This window comes from Polypterus senegalus, chromosome 14 (assembly GCF_016835505.1).
Source record: "Polypterus senegalus isolate Bchr_013 chromosome 14, ASM1683550v1, whole genome shotgun sequence".
Classification (NCBI taxonomy): Eukaryota; Metazoa; Chordata; class Cladistia; order Polypteriformes; family Polypteridae; genus Polypterus; species Polypterus senegalus.
The window spans coordinates 88,562,462-88,581,798 of NC_053167.1; the positions used below are offsets into that span (position 1 = coordinate 88,562,462).

At 36.3% G+C, this 19,337-nt stretch overlaps 1 long non-coding RNA gene across 1 annotated transcript in view; it reads right to left on the reverse strand.

Moving 5' to 3' along the window:
* LOC120515168 overlaps window positions 1-6,248 on the reverse strand; it is a 58,953-nt gene extending 52,705 nt beyond the window's left edge. Inside the window, exon 1 of the long non-coding RNA XR_005630610.1 lies at window positions 6,194-6,248. This is a non-coding gene — a long non-coding RNA (uncharacterized LOC120515168). The remainder of the gene's footprint in view (window positions 1-6,193) is intronic.
* Window positions 6,249-19,337: the final 13,089 nt, after the last annotated feature.

A 19,337-nucleotide genomic window follows, 5' to 3' on the forward strand; every position in this document is an offset into this window, starting at 1 on the left:
CAGCTTGAAGCAAATTTTAAGTCTCGTGTTAACACTTTTTCTTTCTCAGCCGCTGATATGTTTAAGGAGAGATAAGCTTTTCAGTGAATTCAGCTGAACTTGCTGAAGTTTCCTTGGCTCAAAATTCAACTGTTTTTCTTAGTTTCTATATTAATATTACTTTTCATCTAGACAAATGCTTGCTAAAAATCTGATTATTGCTTTTTTGTATTACCCATACTTTTGTTTAACTAATATTTACATATTCTCTGCCTTTCTAAAAAAATTATATGTTATTTTGATATATGGCGATGCTGTCCATTTGGCTGAAAGTGCTTAAATCATTAATTTTCAGTTTAGTATAGAAAGGTACATTTTCCTTCCTACCAAAAAAAATGTTATAAATAAATCCAAAAAAGACAACAAGTTTAACTTTACTGTATATTGATCTTTTTATCTTGTTGGCTTAGGGTGCTGCACAATTCTAAATGGCACAAGCATTGACAACTGGTAGTGGATAAATAAAAAACTTAAACCTTGCTATACACTTATGTGCTTGTTAGATTACTTTGTTAATATAATACAGAAACACAGCTGACTTATTAGGGTGTATGAAAAATAATAGTGAGATAAATAAATAAATAAATCTTCTATATTACATGTATATGTATAAACATTTTAGTTAGCTGTATATGCTCAAGCTACATCAGCAAGAATGATTAACATCAAAGATAACACTGTATATGCATTGGAAAGGAGTGAATAGTGTAGCCTTACCCAGTATTTGCATTGTATCAGGAAATTAGATTAAACATATATGTTGCCAATTTCCTGAACAATAGTAAAAGAGATTAGATGCTCTACCATGTCCTACCATGCACTTTCAACACACAGTTTAAGTGGACCTGCCATTTTAACTTTAGAACAAGCTCCGTATGACGATTTAATGAAATACATCACAGTCCAGTAACCTCAGATCAAAGGCACTTCTGTTGTGCAGCGTCGTCTTGTACAGGGCAGTTCTGTTACCAATTAGATTTCTAAGCCTGTGCTGAAAATGTTCCGTTGTCTGTTTGAAGTTTAAAAAGTAGGGGAAACCTAAAACTAGGACTGTATTAAGGAAATGAACTACATGTGGTCCTTTGTGCTTCCTAATTTTGGTTCAGCAGCAAGCATTAAACTTCAGACGCTTGTATTCCAAACAGGCCAGACCTACTTTAACAAAAAAAAAAAAAAAACATAACAAATTTCATCATTTACAGCAACTTTACGGGCTAGGCATTTAAAAACGTGCCTACATGCCCTGCCATTGTTTACCTTTTAGGTAATTATTCTCAGGCAAGTTTAGCAATGGATGGATCGCATGTTTACTGCTATAATTGGAAAGAAAGCAAAAACTTCACATGTTGCAAAGAAGAAGGTTATATGAAGATTTGAAGATAAAGGACGATCAAAAGATAGAATCCTCTACTCGTGTCAAATAGTATTATTCTTAAGTCTTAAGTAAAGTGCTGAAGGGTAATTTTTTTTTCTCACAACACATTTGATTCCTCTCCACAAAACCAGTTTATTATTTTCAGATGACATTTACGATGGAACTGGGCATTTAATTACTGAACACTGGGAACAGAAAGGGGAAGTTCAGCACAATATTAATAATAATAACATGCTTAGTACGTTGTAGCCACTAATATAAAAAGGCACATTTCATGCTAAAAATATTTTTATTTTAACTTTATAGCCAAGCACAGGGATTTATTTAAAATATGCTGTTCGTATATTGCTAATCTTGACAGTATGACACATTGGGTTGAGATGTGAACGCACTCTGTCTCTCTCTCTCTCCTCTTTAGCAGATTCCCATGGTTAGTGATCCTGGCATTTTGTCACTCTCAGTTTATCAAAACCCTAATTTGTTAATCACATTTTTCAATATTTCTAGTATTTTCTAATGTATCGCTCTGGTGTAATTCTAATACTGTGCATGCTGAGCACCAACTGAGCCCATCGGGATCAGATTCTACGTATTACCCTTTCAAAAATGATGTCCACTTCTCAATAGCTCAGCTGCTTGTGTTATATCAGTGGCACAGTAGCTATTTAGATAAATTTAAAACAGTAAAAGGCCATTGTGATTGGCTGCCGAGTAATTGTGTTGCATATTGTGATATCACAGTTCCAAATTGCTGACTTTAACCATAACTGGCTTGGTTTCAGCTTACAAAGTTTTATTTAGCCTACAAACCATTTTGGATTCTGGCCACTTCAGGAAGCATTTTTACTCCTTCTGACTTACAATCATTTAAAGGTATTTTCCTTTAATTGTGCCTAAGAAACAAGTCCAGGAAATTCAGAGCACATAAATGGACAAACTGGCACGATGCCAGACATCTTAAAAACACCATTCACACTTCCACATTAGGGTCCATGTTTACCGAGAGTGGTCTAAATTAGAGTGAAGGAAAGAGTAAATTGCAGACCTGTTCCTTTCTGGATCTGCTGGATACCTACAAGTAGTATGTTCAGTATGAGCCTCGGCTGCCACTGTTGACTTTGATGGTATCTTTACACATTAGGCAGCATTGCATTTGTGGGATCAACCAAGGAAAATGCCTGTTTTTTACATTTACATTATTTTATTTAGCTGAAACCTTTACCTAAAGTGATTTTTAAATCATCAGTGGTTATTATAATTGCTTCCATATTTATACAGACAAAGTGACTTACTCTGGGCAACATAATAGATATAAAACGGCGACTTTGTGGTTTACAGTCTGACAATGCAGCCATCCAAATACGCTGCCTAACTGTTTTTGGACTGCAGAGGACTACACTCTACTGTATACTATATATATATATTTTTCTGTATACTATATATATATATATATTTATATACAGTATAAAAGGTCAATCAGATATCCATGGGTTCCTTTTGTTCCTGGAACAAAATGAAACTACATTCCATTCAACCAGTCAGCTTTAACCTTCTTTTCTGACATCATAAAGCAAAGAGTGTATGCAGAAAGGCACGCCATTTCACAGCCTTTAATAGTCTAAAGAAATCTCCTTAACCTCAGAATCCAAATGATGACAGTTTGGTTTTTTTCATGCTTAGGGGGATTTTGCACATGTTTTACTGAATGACGAAGGATGGGTTTCTTTTTTTGCTTTCCAACGGGATATTTGACATGCCTTATCGTGCAGTACTTACATTATGATGTTGGAGGCTAGCTTTAAAGCTGATTGGTTAAAGGTATATGAATGTTCTAGAATGACAACTTTGATGTAGTTCCAGTAACAACAGAGACCTGAGGAAATAAAAATCCACAACACACAACATATCAAAGCCTTTGGATTCTTTTCTGTGTTACCTTTCAGCTACATTTCTTTATGAAAAGTACAGTATATGTTTATTTTTAAGCAGATGTGGCTACCTTAGTTCGGTATGGTAATACCTAAAATTAATGTTTAAGTTGCACCCATTTTCATAACTGCATATTTATTTTCTGCATTACCAGGTGGTTCAACAGCTAATGGAGAAAAATATCAACTGCCTGTGTTGCTTGGGTAATCCCTCCATCTCTTAATCCAATTTAGGCCTGCAGGGGACACAGCCTATCCTAGCAGCAGCATTGGGCACAAGGAACCAATCCACTCTCACTTACACCAGATAAAGACTAATGTTTTTTATGTATTTAGTACATATCTTTGGAATTACTAACACTAAAAAGACAAGAGAAAGTGATTTTTGTTTTAAAACTTAAAAAAAAAAAAATCTGATGTTGATTCTTCAGTGTGTTTAGAGAAGATGCAAAAGTGAGCCTGTAGAATGAATAGGGGGCACTTAAAAATGATATGTAAATAGTCGAAGGCCAAAAGAGAGTAGAAAAAAAATCAATAAATAAGAACAAGACTAAAAGAGTAGCCATTTTTTTGGTGCTGTGAGAACAGTTTGAGGGTCTACTTTAAAAATGAATCTGGTTTCTATATTTTTCTTTGATTCTTGTATTAAAAGTTAAAACACACATATCAGTGTTCCTTTGACTTAATTGAGCATGGGAAAGGTGCTATATACGAAGGACGTTCAAAAAGTTTCCCCACTTTCTTTAACTCTATTTATTAAAAATTTAAAAAACAAATTACATCATTTTTCTACATAGTCATCTTCGTTTGAAATGCAATTTTCCTAGCGTCATACCAACTTTTTAATGCCCAATTACTACTCCTCCTGCCTTCACCGTTTCTAATGAAAATATATAAGTGTGGAAACTTTTTGAACACCCCTCATAAATAAAATGAATTATTATTATTATTATTATTTATTATGATACAAAATGCAGGAAGAGGTTTTTGATCCAGGTCATTAGAGTGTGTTTCCTGAAGTATTTGGATCTAGAGGTTTTACTATTTTCCAGAATTATATACATTATGGAATTAAGTACTAGGGAAGGATATACTGTACAAAAAGTCGGAATGCCAAGTACAAAGTGAAGAAAACCCCAATGTTTTGTGCCCTGTTTGCCAAATGAAGATCTGCCTCTTCCCCTCATTCACTGACCAAGAATCTTGTCTTCAATTCAAAAGTGTGATTCTGTGTAAACCCATTTCTTCTGCATGTACTGTTTTGATTTTCCAGAAATATTTAATTAACAATATTTAAGCAAAAATAAATGCATGCATTTTGCCCATTGTAAGCATGCAACTGGATGACTTGGCATACGGATTATGTGATATGAATAAAATAAAATTTCATGGCCATAACTACAAATTACATTCAGTAAATAGCATAAAAAATATTTTTGGGTGGAGCATTTCTTTAAATGACCACTGCTTATGGCAATTTAGTAGAAACTGTCCAGCAATTTATAAAAGCAAAACTGAAAAAAAATCTTACATATTATTTTAGGAAAAACGTCAACGGCAGAAGATCAAGTTAACTTCTAATTCTTGATGCCAGGCTTGATTGCGGTCATACAGATCTATTTTTTCCTGTCTCAAAGATTCAAAATGAAATATCCAAACAAAACAGCAGAACACACACAAATGCTGTATACTTAAATAAATTGCACCTTTCTTTATGTACTACCATTCCATAGTCCTTTATACTGTAAGTGCATTGCTATCAGTTTCACATATTTTCAAGTCATCAAACAAGTATTGATTGATAAAAATGTAAAAACAAAACTGTGATTGAGTCTAACAGCAAAGTTATTAATGATTCTCACCGTCCCTAGCAAGAAAAAAAGGACTATTTTTTACAAAAACATATAACTTGATGAATTATTTAATAAACCCATGAGACATTTTAGATATCCTGCTTCTTTTCATACAGCTTTGTTGCACCTGCCCTTTAAAAGTCTATCCTGTGGAGTACCTGGAGAAACACACTGAGTACATGGGCTTACATTAAAAGAAATGTAATATTTATCAATATAGACAGAACAATTTTTATCAAAAATTTTAGACATAATCCTAATTAGACATAATCCAGAAAATCATAATCAGATGATATAAACTGCTTAATGCAAATATATCAAGGTTACATAGACACATACGCATTCACACTTACATGTAAAGGTTTAGTAAAATGTTCTGTGACTTGGATGAATCAGGTTTTGTATTTTAATTTTATATTGCAATAAACACTTCACGTAATCATAGTCAGAATAACTCTTGTTATCATTAAGGGATGGACGGTTAAGCAATATTTTTTTACAGTTCAGGCGGCCTTTAAAACTCTAAAAATTATTATTCTTTTAGTTGCAAATGTAGGCATTTTGAACACCAACGTTATGCTAAAATCAATTGCCTTATATTGTGAACCATACTAGTACTCTTATCATGCACATTATAAGTATTGATTAGCACCCATATTAAACACATATACAGTATCAGCATGAGTATATAGTTTATGATTACACTTCTGGGCATGCATATATAATAATCAAGAAAATGATGTTAATACAGTATTCAAAAAAGAGTTCTTGTTTATCTGACATCAGAAATTAAATGAAGTAGAGCCAGAATGAATTATTTAATATAATTATTTCAATGTTTTAAAATTATTGAATGACAAACTTTAAAAAAATCTCACCTCTGACATGCAACCTATCAAACACAAATATTGACATGATTCCACCTTTGCTGGACCTTTTCACAAAAAAAGAAAATTCATGACTATGAAAAGAATGACATTCTTAATAAAATGACCAACCTTTGTTGCTGCTCAGAAATGTTTCGCTAAAATGGACAAAGAGAAAAAAGTCTTCTCAGAGCTGGAACACAGCTGCTGCACTTTGTGTTTTGCTACTCCTTCTAGGTCTGTTTTTTTTTTAACTTCCCAGTGACTGGTGAGAAGCAAGGAATTTGAGGTAAAAATGCAAACATCTCTTATTCACATGAGAGCACATGCCAAGAAAACAAAAGAAATGACATGCTGTGTATGAGTCAGTGCTACTTTACCCCATGTATTGGGATGTTTTCTCACTATTCAGATCTATACATTTCTATTAGTGAATTATTAAGTTAAAATGATTTTTCACAAATGGCCAGGCAAGGTGGCAGAAAGTTTAGCAATGTTGCATCTCAGATCCAGTATTGTCAGGTTGAGTACCTCTTCCACGCCCAAAAAATTTGTTTTAGGTTAACCGTTGTGGCATTGTTCCTCATGTGAAGTTGCAGGTTCCATCCATTAATTTTCTTCCACGATTCCCAAAAAAATTTGTTTTAGGTTAACCGTTGAATACAAATTGGTCTGGTGTGAAGATATTTGTGTGAGTAGGCCCTGCAATGGACTAGCACCTGACTAAGAGTGTTCCTGCCTTGTGGCCAGATCTGGGGGTTTCAGAGTAGTATATCATGTTCTGTGTAGAAATGGCCAGTCTAGTTATTGTTCAGAACTTCACATTATTTTCTCTTTTCAAATTAAACTTTGGAGTGGTACAGTAATCACAGTCATGGATTCAGCAGCCTGGGTTTGAATCCCCCAATGGATCATTACTAGTATGGAGTGTGCAAGTTCTCGCTATACCTACATGGGTGTTCCACTGGATGCTCTGATCTTCCTCCTATTTCTTAATGATTTACAGGTTGGACAAATCGGTAAGTTTAAATTGGTCTCAGTATGAATATGGATGCTTTCCCTGCAATGCAAAGGAGATCTGCCCAATTTTACTTCCCAGCATAACTCCAGTTCCACCAAGATAGAAGTCAGCCACTGATACCCTAATTCTGATTAAGCAAGTTTTAGAATAAATGTATGTAAACACATTAATTAATTATGGATAACTAAAACAAGGGGCAGTATGCTGGCAAAGGATACCTTTTTTTATCTTAGAAACCATATTGATATGGACATTAAATGTTTCTACCATGTTCAGATGGGATGGCTTCTAGCAATTCCAACTTCATTTCACAGTATAAAATATGCCGTTAAACCTCTCGATGTCTCCATATTGACCCAATGAGAATGGGTGTGGGTGTGTGCGTGACTTTGCCCCAGGGTGCATTGGCATCCCATCCAGGACTGAGTCTTGCCTTGTGTCTGCATGCCTGGTTTTTGCCTTGTGCCTTTTGCTGCCAGATTGCCCGCAGCTTCCCTCCACCTTGTAAGCAATGGGGTGTGTTTTAAAAATTAAATAAAAACATAAAGGTGGGTAGGTCTACAGCTAATATTCAATTGTGTTGAATTTACTGAAGTCCTTATAAGGAGTATAATGTAAGGGTTATGGAATATGTCCATCACCATTGATGACAAAGGTTTCCAACCACTCTGACATCTTGTTCCCTGATCAGGAGCAGAAGCTTTGTTAAAGCATCAAGAAGACAATCATAATGGCAAAGGATTAATGCTTGATACTAATGAAAATTACTATAGTTTTGTGAAACGAAAATTATATATATTTCTGAGGTATTAGCAGATTAACCAGGTTTAATAAATGTACACTTTGTTAAAGTTGTGGGTCTTCATGCTGGAATTAAATGCTGAGAGCAATGAACAATTTCATGCACTTGCAGGGAGATGATCCCAAGTCAGAGGGTCCTGCAGATAAAAGCTATACCTCATACAATATGCCTACAGTATACATTAAATGCCTTGTAAATTTCAGAAGACTTGCATCTTGCAGTAACAAAATGTGATCCAAAATGTGTGCATTAATCAGTTCAGTTAGTTTAAAGGGGTTGAAACCTTTGACAGCTTTATATATTGAAAGGCGAATTTTGAAATCAGTCCTAAAATTAACTGGAAGCCAATATTGAGTTATTAAGAGGGGTTATATGGACAGGTTTCCCAATCAAGTCAAAAATCCTTGAAATAGCCTTTAGAATTAACTGCAGGTTAGTCAAAGAGTAAATCAAGTAATGCTGAAGTTACTTCTTTTTCATACAAATGGATTAATACAGTCTTCCGTAGCCTGAACAATGGCTGAACACCTCAGTTTTTGTAGATTACAAAAATGAAAAATGTTGGCCTTGAAAACTACAGTAATGTGAATGCTAAATGAGAGATCAGGGCTAAAGATAACTGCAAACGTGTGTGCAAATTTAGAATTGTTATTGTCTGGAAATAGAAATTCTATTTATAATTTGTTTAAGGACTGCCAGTTCTCCCTCATCTGATGTTTTAACTCACTAATGTAAAAGTCAATAACAAAATTGGAGAAAATCACTGGGTTTGATTGATAAGTATGGGTGGTCTGTATAGTAGAAAACATTAGTATTATGGTAGAATAGAGAAAGAAAGTAGTAATGATCTCAGTACTGAGCATTGAGAAACTCTAATTAACTTCAGACTGTGATGGTGTTATGGGTGCCTTATAAAATTGGACTTCTCTCCATCTGTATACATCGTGAGGGCAGTTTCACTAGTGTAGTTCATCTCTAGTGATTCAATGCTAAAACTGTATAGAGCTCACTATAAAACAGGTCTAAACTGCCCCAGTTTGGATTACTTATGTGATTTACTAAGACCTTCTTTTAAGGGACTTTCTGCTTTGAACTCACTGCTCTTATAGTAAGGCTTGGGTTTCCCCCAACCTTGACCTGGCTAAAACAGTTATGCTATTGTTTAGTCAAATACAAGTCTACCAAACAAGTTTGAAGCTTGCACATTTTTGTTAGCCTTCTAGTTTTCCAAGTAAGGCTGTTGCCTTTGAAATAGTTGGCTAAAAGTATTGAATATACAAGTATATAAGTTGTTTACTAGGTTCTTATGCAATTGAAAAGTCTTTGTTCTTATTAGGATATGATGTATGTAAAAGAAAGCCGACCAAGAGTAGGCTAGAAGTAGTAGACAAGATAATGGATGTGAATTTAGGCACAAGAAAAAGGACACTCACTTTGCTTGTATCATGAAGACACTTATCTTACTGTAATTGCAATGTGCACTCCATCAACTATATAAAAAGAAAACAATGAACTTTAAATGTTCAACATATGTGATGCTTCATTTCAATGTATCTGATTTGCTTTGTTTATATGCCAAATGTGCATTTTTATCGTAAGTATACCTATTTTTAATGAAGTATACCAGTTTATGATTTAGGATTTCCCAAACTTTCTCAGTCTACATTTGGTTTTTTTTAAATGATATTAGGAACAGGTACTGTATGTGCTCTTGAGATGGGTTTATAAATTAGAACAGAGTTTTACCAAACTAACAAAGGCTAGTTGTTAACACTATACATCTAGGAATTCCCAAAAGAAACTCAAACATTATTCTCTTTTATGTTAATCTTTGGACTGAATCTTAAGAAATATGTTGTTCTGTTATGATACATCACATTTTTATCAGGATTAATGGCAGTAAATTTTATTGATCTATTGATAGCAGCTGATACAGATGTGTACAAAATACATATTAGAACAGGATTCTGCCTTGAGCTGTCTCTTCCTGCAGGATGCAAAAATGTGACCTTGTGCTCCCCAGGCTATTCCATGAAGCAACATGTCTGCTAAGTTAAATGATAGAGGGCTGAGTTCCAAACCAGCCCCTGCCTCCCATTACCAAGTGATATTTTTTTTAAAAGTATTGAATCACATGAGGGTGAAAGGATTCCAGGTCTATCAAAGTTATAATTTTGGAATGCAGGCAAATCTTCTGCTCTGGAAAACAGTCAAAGCATTTTCTTAAATATATTTGCAATATCTTGTAATAGTTCATGTGTAATAAATTAATACAATAACTTTTTGAAATAATGTTTTTCTTGAATTATATTTTAATGCCTTTGGGAGGAACATAGGTAAGGCTGCACAGATCAAGTTGCACAAGTATATTAGAGGGTGTGGTTGTCTCTCATTTTCAGCTGCAGTTCAGTAGCTGCCAGCAAGCTGCTCCCTTTGGCCTAAGTGAGGTGTTGAGATGGACACTTAACTGGATTACATAGGTATTGGAGTTATCCTTTAGTTACACATTGTAAAATAAACCTGGGGAATTTAGGAAAAATATATTAAATGTAAAGGGCAGCTTCACTCCTGTTTCCATCTGCCAAGGTCTAACATATTATAGACCATTACTGTCCCTTGACTATCACCATTCACTCTTCTGATGGTGAGTTTACATTACAGTACCCTGTTTCTAACTCAGGCTGGTTGGATGTCTAGCTTGACATGGACACCAGGTGTTTGCCTGCAAACTCCACCCTAAGGTCTGGCTCCAGCACTGAGTCTCAATATATTGTGATACTGAAATGGAGGCTTAAGTCATTACTTGAAACTTCAGACTCGGGAAGAAATGTTGCTGACTCCATTCAAGCTGTGGAAAGGTGGATCAACACTTTGTCCTTGTGCAGATGTGTGTGAGCCATTCTGCTGCTCTATTTTTAAGAGTCATGACTTCCAATCACAGACTTGTTATTAAACTATGTCTGTTTACAACAGCAAAGGTTTGCAGATAATGTTGTTCTTATGAGACTGTGAGAATGCGTACTGGCGATGGTCACATTGGAGTATGATGTTGTTAGAAGCAGCATCTCCAGAACTAAGGCAGGTATCCTCTGCTGGAAAACAGTAATATGCTTCTTGCTGTAATAGCAAAGCATGACCTAGGGCAGGGGCAGATCCACCGTCAATGGTGTTCAGGGGCCAATGCTGAAAAGGGGCCTTTTTATGAATCCTCCCTTTCCCTGGGATGTTGAGTCTCCACATGCCAAAATGACAAAGGGGGAACGAAACAATTGAGACTTTGCTCACCGAGTTGGAAATACCTCAAAGCATTAAACTATGGAGTGTCCTCGCACTGCACTGTTAAAAGTAAGATCAGTTCTTTGTTAAGGAATTAAATCACCCAGGGGCCTGAGGAAGTCTTAATCCAGGCTTGATCTAGGGTGTCAGATTCAGATTCTGAACAACTGCAGTTTTTGCCTATTTCCATTTCATCCACTTCCATAATAATAAAGCAATCAATTACAACTTCGAATGGAACATACTTTGTGGCTATAATTATAAGTGATTTGCTTTTAAACATTCAGAACTATTAATTGACTTTTTTTCTCATAAACTGCAGCCAAACAATAATGAGACACAGAGTGAGCCAGCAGACACCTAGCTAACTAACTTTTAGACTCAGTTTCAGGATGACCACCATTCTATGGCTTCTTAGTGCTCTCATGTGTTCAGAAACTTTCAGGTTTTTGGATTTTTTTTTTCTGAAAGTATTATCAAAATGTTTTGTGGACCACAGCAGACCATTGTTTTTTTAATTTTACTTTTTTTTTATCAAAACAGATACCATGTTGACACATAACATAGGTGCAAATTGAATTAAGTTAGCTGGATATATGATGGTGTGCTTTACATCTCTTTTTTTTTTTGTTGCTGGTTAAGGAAAAAAAAGATGATTAATTGCTGTCTGAATGGAGTTTGTATATTCTTCTTATGTCTGTGTTGTTTAATCTCTGGATAATCTGGTTGTTCTCCCACATCAGAAAAGTCTGCATGTTACGTTAACTGGTGAGTCTTAATTTGCCCGAAGTAAGTGTGTTTTAATTGTGTGAGATGGCCTTATGATAGAAAGGCACTCCATTCAAGATTGGATCCCACTTTGCTCCCAATAAATCTGCAATCTGCAACTTTCTAAACTTGAACTGGATTAAGCAAAACTGAGAATGTCACGATTTTGAACTACCTATTAATTTCTCTAACACCAATGAAAGGACCCTCATACCTGCTTGTCCCTGTCTAAGAGAGACAAAAAATTAACCCAACAGTAGGATCCAGAATAAAAGGCTAATGGTGTGACACAGTCTGACGGCAAATGTGTAGATGTAGGAGTGTCAAGACATCACCAATCATTCAGTGATCAAAGAATATTGTTTTAAGTTACACATTATTTTTTAAAGCTGCTTAAGGACTGGTAAGCACAAGTTTGTAGGTTAAAGTCTTTGAAAGATAATACATGATGTGGCATGGCTGTGAGAAGGAAGATGTCCTTTTTTTCTGGATGACCACTATAATAAATGCCTATAAATTGTATGGCCATCCTTTTACTGAATAAGAATGACAGTTGCATCCTAGAGTTGGCAATGATATCTTACCTTGTCCTGATTTTATGCAGGTCTCATCAAATAGGTTTTGTTTCTTGCTCTTTTTGAACTGATTTTTTGTTTAAGTAGTTCTGTTTAAGGTCAATTTCTTTTAAACGTTGTAGTAGTAGGGTGGTGTACTGTGTTAGCCATTATGGATGCAATGAAAGGTCAAGCGAAATTACACCTTTTATTGGCTAACTGAACCAATTGCAATGTGCAAGCTTTTAAGGCAACTGAGACCCCCTTTTTTGGCAGGTTGATTAGGCAGGTTGTAATCATAATAATAAAGATAATAATGATTACAACCTGCCTGAAAAAGGGGCCTCAGTTGCCTCGAAAGCTTGCACATTGTAATCAGTTCAAGATAGCATAGTATAGTATATATATATACTCAGCAAAAAATTCCTCTGACTTTCAACTGTTTTTACTTTCAGTAAATTTAATGTGTAAATATTTGTATGAACACTAAAAGAGTCAACACCATAAGACATAAATTAAAAATGTTTCACAATGTGTCCCTGAATGAAGGGAGGCTCAAAATCAAAAGTACCAGTCAGTATCTGGTGTGGCCACCAGCTGCTTGAAGTACTGCAGTGCATCTCCTCCTCATGGACTGAACCAGATTTGTCAGTTCTTGCTGTGAGATGTTACCCCACTCTTCCACCAAGGCACCTGCAAGTTCCTGGACATTTCTGGGGAATGGCCTAGCCCTCACCCTGCGATCCAACAGGTCCCAGACGTGCTCAATGGGATTGAGATCCGGGCTCTTCGCTGGCCATGGCAGAACACTGACATTGCTGTCATGCAGAAAGAGCACTTTTTGCCACTCCTGTCTGGTCCAGCGAAGGTGGGTTTGTGCCCATAGGCGGCATTGTTGCTGGTGATGTCTGGTAAGGACCTGCCTTACAACAGGCCTACAAGCCCTCAGTCCAGCCTCTCTCAGCCTATTGCGGACAGTCTGAGCACTGATGGAGGGATTGTGTTTTCCTGGTGTGCAGTTGTTGTGGCCATCCTGTACCTGTCACGCAGGTGTGATATTCGGATGTACCGATCCTGTGCAGGTGTTGTTACACGTGGTCTTCCACTGCGAGGATGATCAGCTGTCCTTCCTGTCTCCCTGTAGCGCTGTCTTAGGCGTCTCACAGTGCGGACATGGCAATTTATTGCCCTAGCCACATCAGCAGTCCTCATGCCTCCTGCAGCATGCCTAATGCACGTTCACGCAGATGAGCAGGGACCCTGGGCATCTTTCTTTGGGTGTTTTTCACAGTCGGTAGACAAGTCTCTTTAGTGTCCTGCGTTTTAGAACTGTGACCTTAAATGCCTACTTTCTGTAAGCTGTTATGGTCTTAACGACCATTCCACAGGTGCATGTTAATTAATTGATTATGGTTAATTGAAAATGCATGGAAAACATTGTTTAAACCCTTTACAATGAAGATCTGTAAAGTTATTTGGATTTTTAAAACATTATTGTTGAAATACACAGTCCTGAAAAAGGAACGTTTCTTTTTTTGCTGAGTATATATATATATATATATGTATATATATATATATATATATATATATATAAACACACATATATACACACACATATATATATATATACTGTATATACAGGTAAAATTCCGTTACAACGAACTCCCAGGGACCTAAAAAATATTTCATTGTAATGAGATTCTGTATTTGTTACTATAGTGCTTTCTTTAACTTGCATCCAGGTATTTGCAATCATTTTAATAGCTTCTTTCACATTAATTTTAATCTCCTCCTGCCTACAAGTTATGCTGATGAGAATTTTTCTCAGTATTTCCTTGCGATAATACACTTTCAGGGTGCGAATGATGCCCAAATCCAATGGCTAATGATGCCTAAATCCAATGGGTGGGAGGAATTCAACACAAACATTATCTAAATGTAGAAGCATGTTGTGGGCAGCACAGTTATCAATCAGGAGCCAAATCATCCTTTTTTTCTTCATATTGTGAGGTTTCTGAACTCTTTTGAGGCCCCCCCCACTCCCCACCCAATGGGAATGACGTCCCGAAGCGAGATTGCAGCTTCTGTGGAAGATTGTTTGTCCGTTGCTGGGGCAGGGCAACATCAGACTCATAGTGCTGCAGTGAAGCGACACAGAAGCAAATCATAAAAGATCGGGGTTGTACTATAAGTCCCTGTCTTGCACCCCAAAACACGAGTCTTAGTCTCAGTACTTTAGCAAAACCAGCTTTATTCAGATTGAAACAGGAACGGCACACTTATTTATTGTAGCGTGATCTGCCACTGCTATACACAGACACAGGAGTCAGGCAGGGTCGTGGCCAGGTCAGTGACCAAGTAATCTTGTTATCTGCACTTACAATGTACCTTGCATCATCCATCAATATCTTTTCTGTTTGCTTTGGCGGAGAGATGCAGCATAGCTTTGAGCCTGCTGTTGCCCATAGACACGGAGATCAGATTTCGGGATGCTCTTTGGCATGCTGTCTAGTTGGGCGAGGTCCGAAGAAAGTTTACAAACCTCACATTTTCTTGAATGAGTGCCGCATTAATAGGAATGTTTCTTGAACGAGCATCACTGAACAACATAAAAACTGCTTTTTTGACATCTTCAGATGCAGCAGTTCACATACGTTTGCAACCTGAGATTTTTCTTCTTTTTTTGCTTGGTCTTTCAAGAAAGTTGACAGCGTCGAATTCGGCGAAATTCCAAATTCACTGACAATGTCATTTTTCTTTTTGCCGCAATCGAGAGCTATAACAACGTAAATTATTTTTTTTTGGTAATATGAACTGCTATCGTTTTTCCGTGTCTGCCGTTTCTATAGGAGGGTGACCATGAGTTAAATTCCAATGGATGTTTTTCAAATTTTGATGAGCAATAAGCAAAAAGTATCACTGAAAACCGCAGGAAACAAAAAAGACAAAAAAAAAAAAAAAACTGTATGAGGAAAGTTCAGAGAAAGAAAAAAAAATTACAATGTTTCTGTTTGGGGGATCGTTGTGCATTTACATATGTGCATACGTCTGATTACAATCTGATATTTGGGTGGTTACCTCTCAGGTAACGCTTGTGGTTGGTCGGACGGTTGGCAGACATCTGCCATGCCCTCTCAGTTGCGACAAGCAGATTATAGAAAATCAAATAAAAGTGCTGATAGAGGGTGCTGCTAGGGATGGACACCCCTGGTTTCCACATGTACGAATTGGCTTGAGATGGGCCGTGTCCACTTGTAAGGGTATTGGTGAGGAAAAAAAATCTCTGATTTGAACCCGGCAATGTGTTATATATAGTTGATTGATCCTTTCTTTGTTTGTTGTTTCATGATAACAACTTTGGAATGTTAGAATTTAATAATTATTTGCATTGTCTCCTGAGTGACAGTTCATTGCTAAGGTAATGTACATAGCTACAATTTTAAAATAGCTTCCTTGTCTGTTACATGTGATATTGTTATTTGCTTCAAAGGCTGACAAATTAATCCATAAATAAAAGATAAGCATAAAAGAACAATCCGAACGAAAACATAAATTGGGGAATATGTGTTTGTCAATGGTTAGCACTAAGATCCTACTGTCACTACACAGAAAATGAAAACAGAAATAACAAAAAGAAAGTTAATAAACATACAGATAAGAAATACTCACAAAAGCCATATTATTTTCCAATCTAGACAAGGTCCTGAGCATGAATGAACTCTCTGAAGGATAGCAAAAAGATACATTGTCAGCTGATGTTTGGACATGGTATTGCATTAAATGAGTTTAGAGATGGCTTTGATCTATGAAATATAGCTAAATCAAATAAAAATTTTGAAATGTTTGGCAGCTAGACTTAGAAGTTGTGCATAAAACAACATGGTAAAGTAAGAAATTGAATGTTACAAATAGAAGCCACAATCAAAAGAATAAGCGAGAACATTATTAAAATATCCCTGTCTGTCCATGTTTAGGAAATGTGAAATGAATATATTACTAAAGGAAATATGAGTATTACATAAAAACATGGTATTCTTTTATGATAGCATTACAACATTTTGTAAGGTTAACACATCAATCAAGACAAATCAGTGCAGGTCAACCCATTAGGCAATACAGATGCCATCTTCTGAGGGGACGCCGACTTACTGTGCCATTTTCTGTTTTTATCATGGACAGTGCATATGTGCTCTACATACTTTTTGTGCTCTTAAGAACATGTGCCTTCTTTAATCAAGATGTATGAAAAAACATTTGCTCTTTGCTTTTCAAAGAAATGTTCCTATTGCTAGAGTGGCAAATCCAGCCCTCTTTAAACCCTTTACCTTTATCTCTAAGTTAGGTCATCCATTGCTAGTCACATGTGCCCTCTCGTCCTCGAGTTTACATGTCTCCAGTGAACTGCAGGCAGTGATGGAGGGTGGCTGTTGAACAGCATTTGTAGAAGCAGGAGAGATGAAAATGGCCTGTCAAGATCATGAAGAAAAAAGTGATTTGTAACGTTATAATAGTGACAGCATTATTTATAGGTTATAGTTTTAGTCATAGTGAAGCAACCAAGGTGATATTTTTGCTTATACAGTGAACTCTGATATGACTTCTAAATATGTGTGTATTAAAAAGAGCTCCGGGCCCCTTTCAAAGATGCTGTTCACTGATCTCCAAGATGCAAGACAGATATATCTGCTACAAATGATTTGTTCATAAGTGATAGCATTTCAATGTAATTGTGATTGAGCTAAACAGACATGCGTAGAAACTCAAACAGTACCACACTTTGAAACAAATTTCCACATAGGCTACTCATTTACTGTAGTTTAAGGTCAATCGTGATGAGTTACTGGCTTTCTTTGTATGTAATAATTCAAAATTTTGAGGCTGGAATGTACTGCTCAACAAAACTTTCCTTAAGACAGCATATGGACAATCCTGGACGTGGATCATGAGTGAAAAATGTTTCAGCTTATTTGTCAGCTGTTTGAATTTTGTTGACAACAATTACTTTTCACTTTTCACAGTAATGAGAAATCCTTTTTGATACTGTGGTGCCTGCTTATTCCTTTGGATTTTACTGAGGGTGCTGACATGTTCCTTTCAATATACTCAATCTTACTATATTTCGCAAGTTTATTTTAGATTGAAAGATACATATTTGATTTAATTCGTCTTTCCTCTTTTTTCGTTTGTCTAGATTTGAAGGTACTATAAAGTTTTAATCTAAACACATTTCTTCACACCTTGGCAGAGCTGCAATACGCTGTTCACCTCTTAAGTCTATACCCATTTAATATCGAAAATGCACAATTGTTCACTTTAAATGTATGATATACAGTATACCAATAACACCTACATTCAAAATTTTATATATATATTAATGACACACACAAACATAACTTGGAAACATTAAATGAAAGTTTAATTAAACAACACCCACATGTTCTTTACATATACTGCAAGAATAAAAAAGTCACACAAATAAATTAAATAAATTCCACTTTTCAGTAATGTTGACAAAAAAAAACTGAAATTAAAATGGTACCACAAAATAAAATGTTTGCAGGCCTGGATGCCATTTGTGAGCACTGCAGTAGAAAAAAGCATCTCCTTCACCCCTGTACAGTTCATTGGAAACTCCACTTCACTGTCTGAAGCGGAGACAAAGTGATTAATATGGCCCACACTGTGTTAACAATATGCTCAGCTCCAGCTGACAGTCAGCTACAGGTAAGTCTGACGTTCCTCAGGACTTCAGCTTTCACTGAGTTTGTTCAGCCTCTAAGACACAGTGCCTGCCGGCTCAGTTTGGAATCAACCGTGACACCCTGTAGTGCATCAAACCAGTTAGCTTCCTGTTGGAATAGGTTACTTACTAAATAAACTTCTGAATGAAGTTCACAACAAAAATCAGCAAGTTCCCTCTCCTGTAACTTAACTTTAGCTATCTATCTGGTCAACAATGTAACCATTCCTTGTGCAATTTCTAAATGTATGCCCTACCCATCTAGAAATTTCTTTCCTTGTCTCTACCTCTTTTTCTACATAATCTTTGACCTCCCTTATCGTTCGTCAACATCCAGGCAAGTAAAATAAATGAAAACAAAAATAAGCTTTTACTATTAACCTTGGAGCATTTTAAATACTATCACAAAACATTTTATCAATATTCATAACAAAGTAAACTATCTTAATCTACAGTATTTACAGTTATAAAAAGTACATTACTATTGCTACCTCATATCTCAATTTTAATTGGCTACAACATAAAGTAGTTCTCCACACTTTATACACACAAAATGAGAATAATGTTGTTCTTGACAAACCACAAATTGGACCTCATACGATCACTCAGTTGTATATTGAACAACATGTAAAGGTTATTGGTAGCTGGACAAAAGTGGCCAGCATGTGAAAACTGGGGTAACACTAAACCCATTGATATGCTTTTTATTTTTATTTCATTGTTTACACCAACACTGTGTACAGTGGAGATGGGGCCCTGCTGACTTCAACTGCAGACGTTATTGACCGGTGGAAGGTAAACTTTTGAGGATCTTCTCAATGCCACCAGCATGTCTTCCTTAGAGGAAGCAGAGCTAGAGGAATCAGGGGGACGGCCCGTCCATATCAGGGGCCGAGGTTGCCAAGGTAGTTAAAAAGCTCCAAGGTGGCAGAGCCCCTGGGGTGGACGAGGTTCACCCTGGGTTCCTCAAGGCTCTGGATGTTGTGGGGCTGTCCTGTTTGACATGTCTCTGCAACATCACATGGACATCGGGGCCAGTGCCTCTGGATTGGCAAACCGGGGTGGTGGTCCCCCTTTTTAAGAAGGGTGACTGGAGAATGTGCTCCAACTATAGG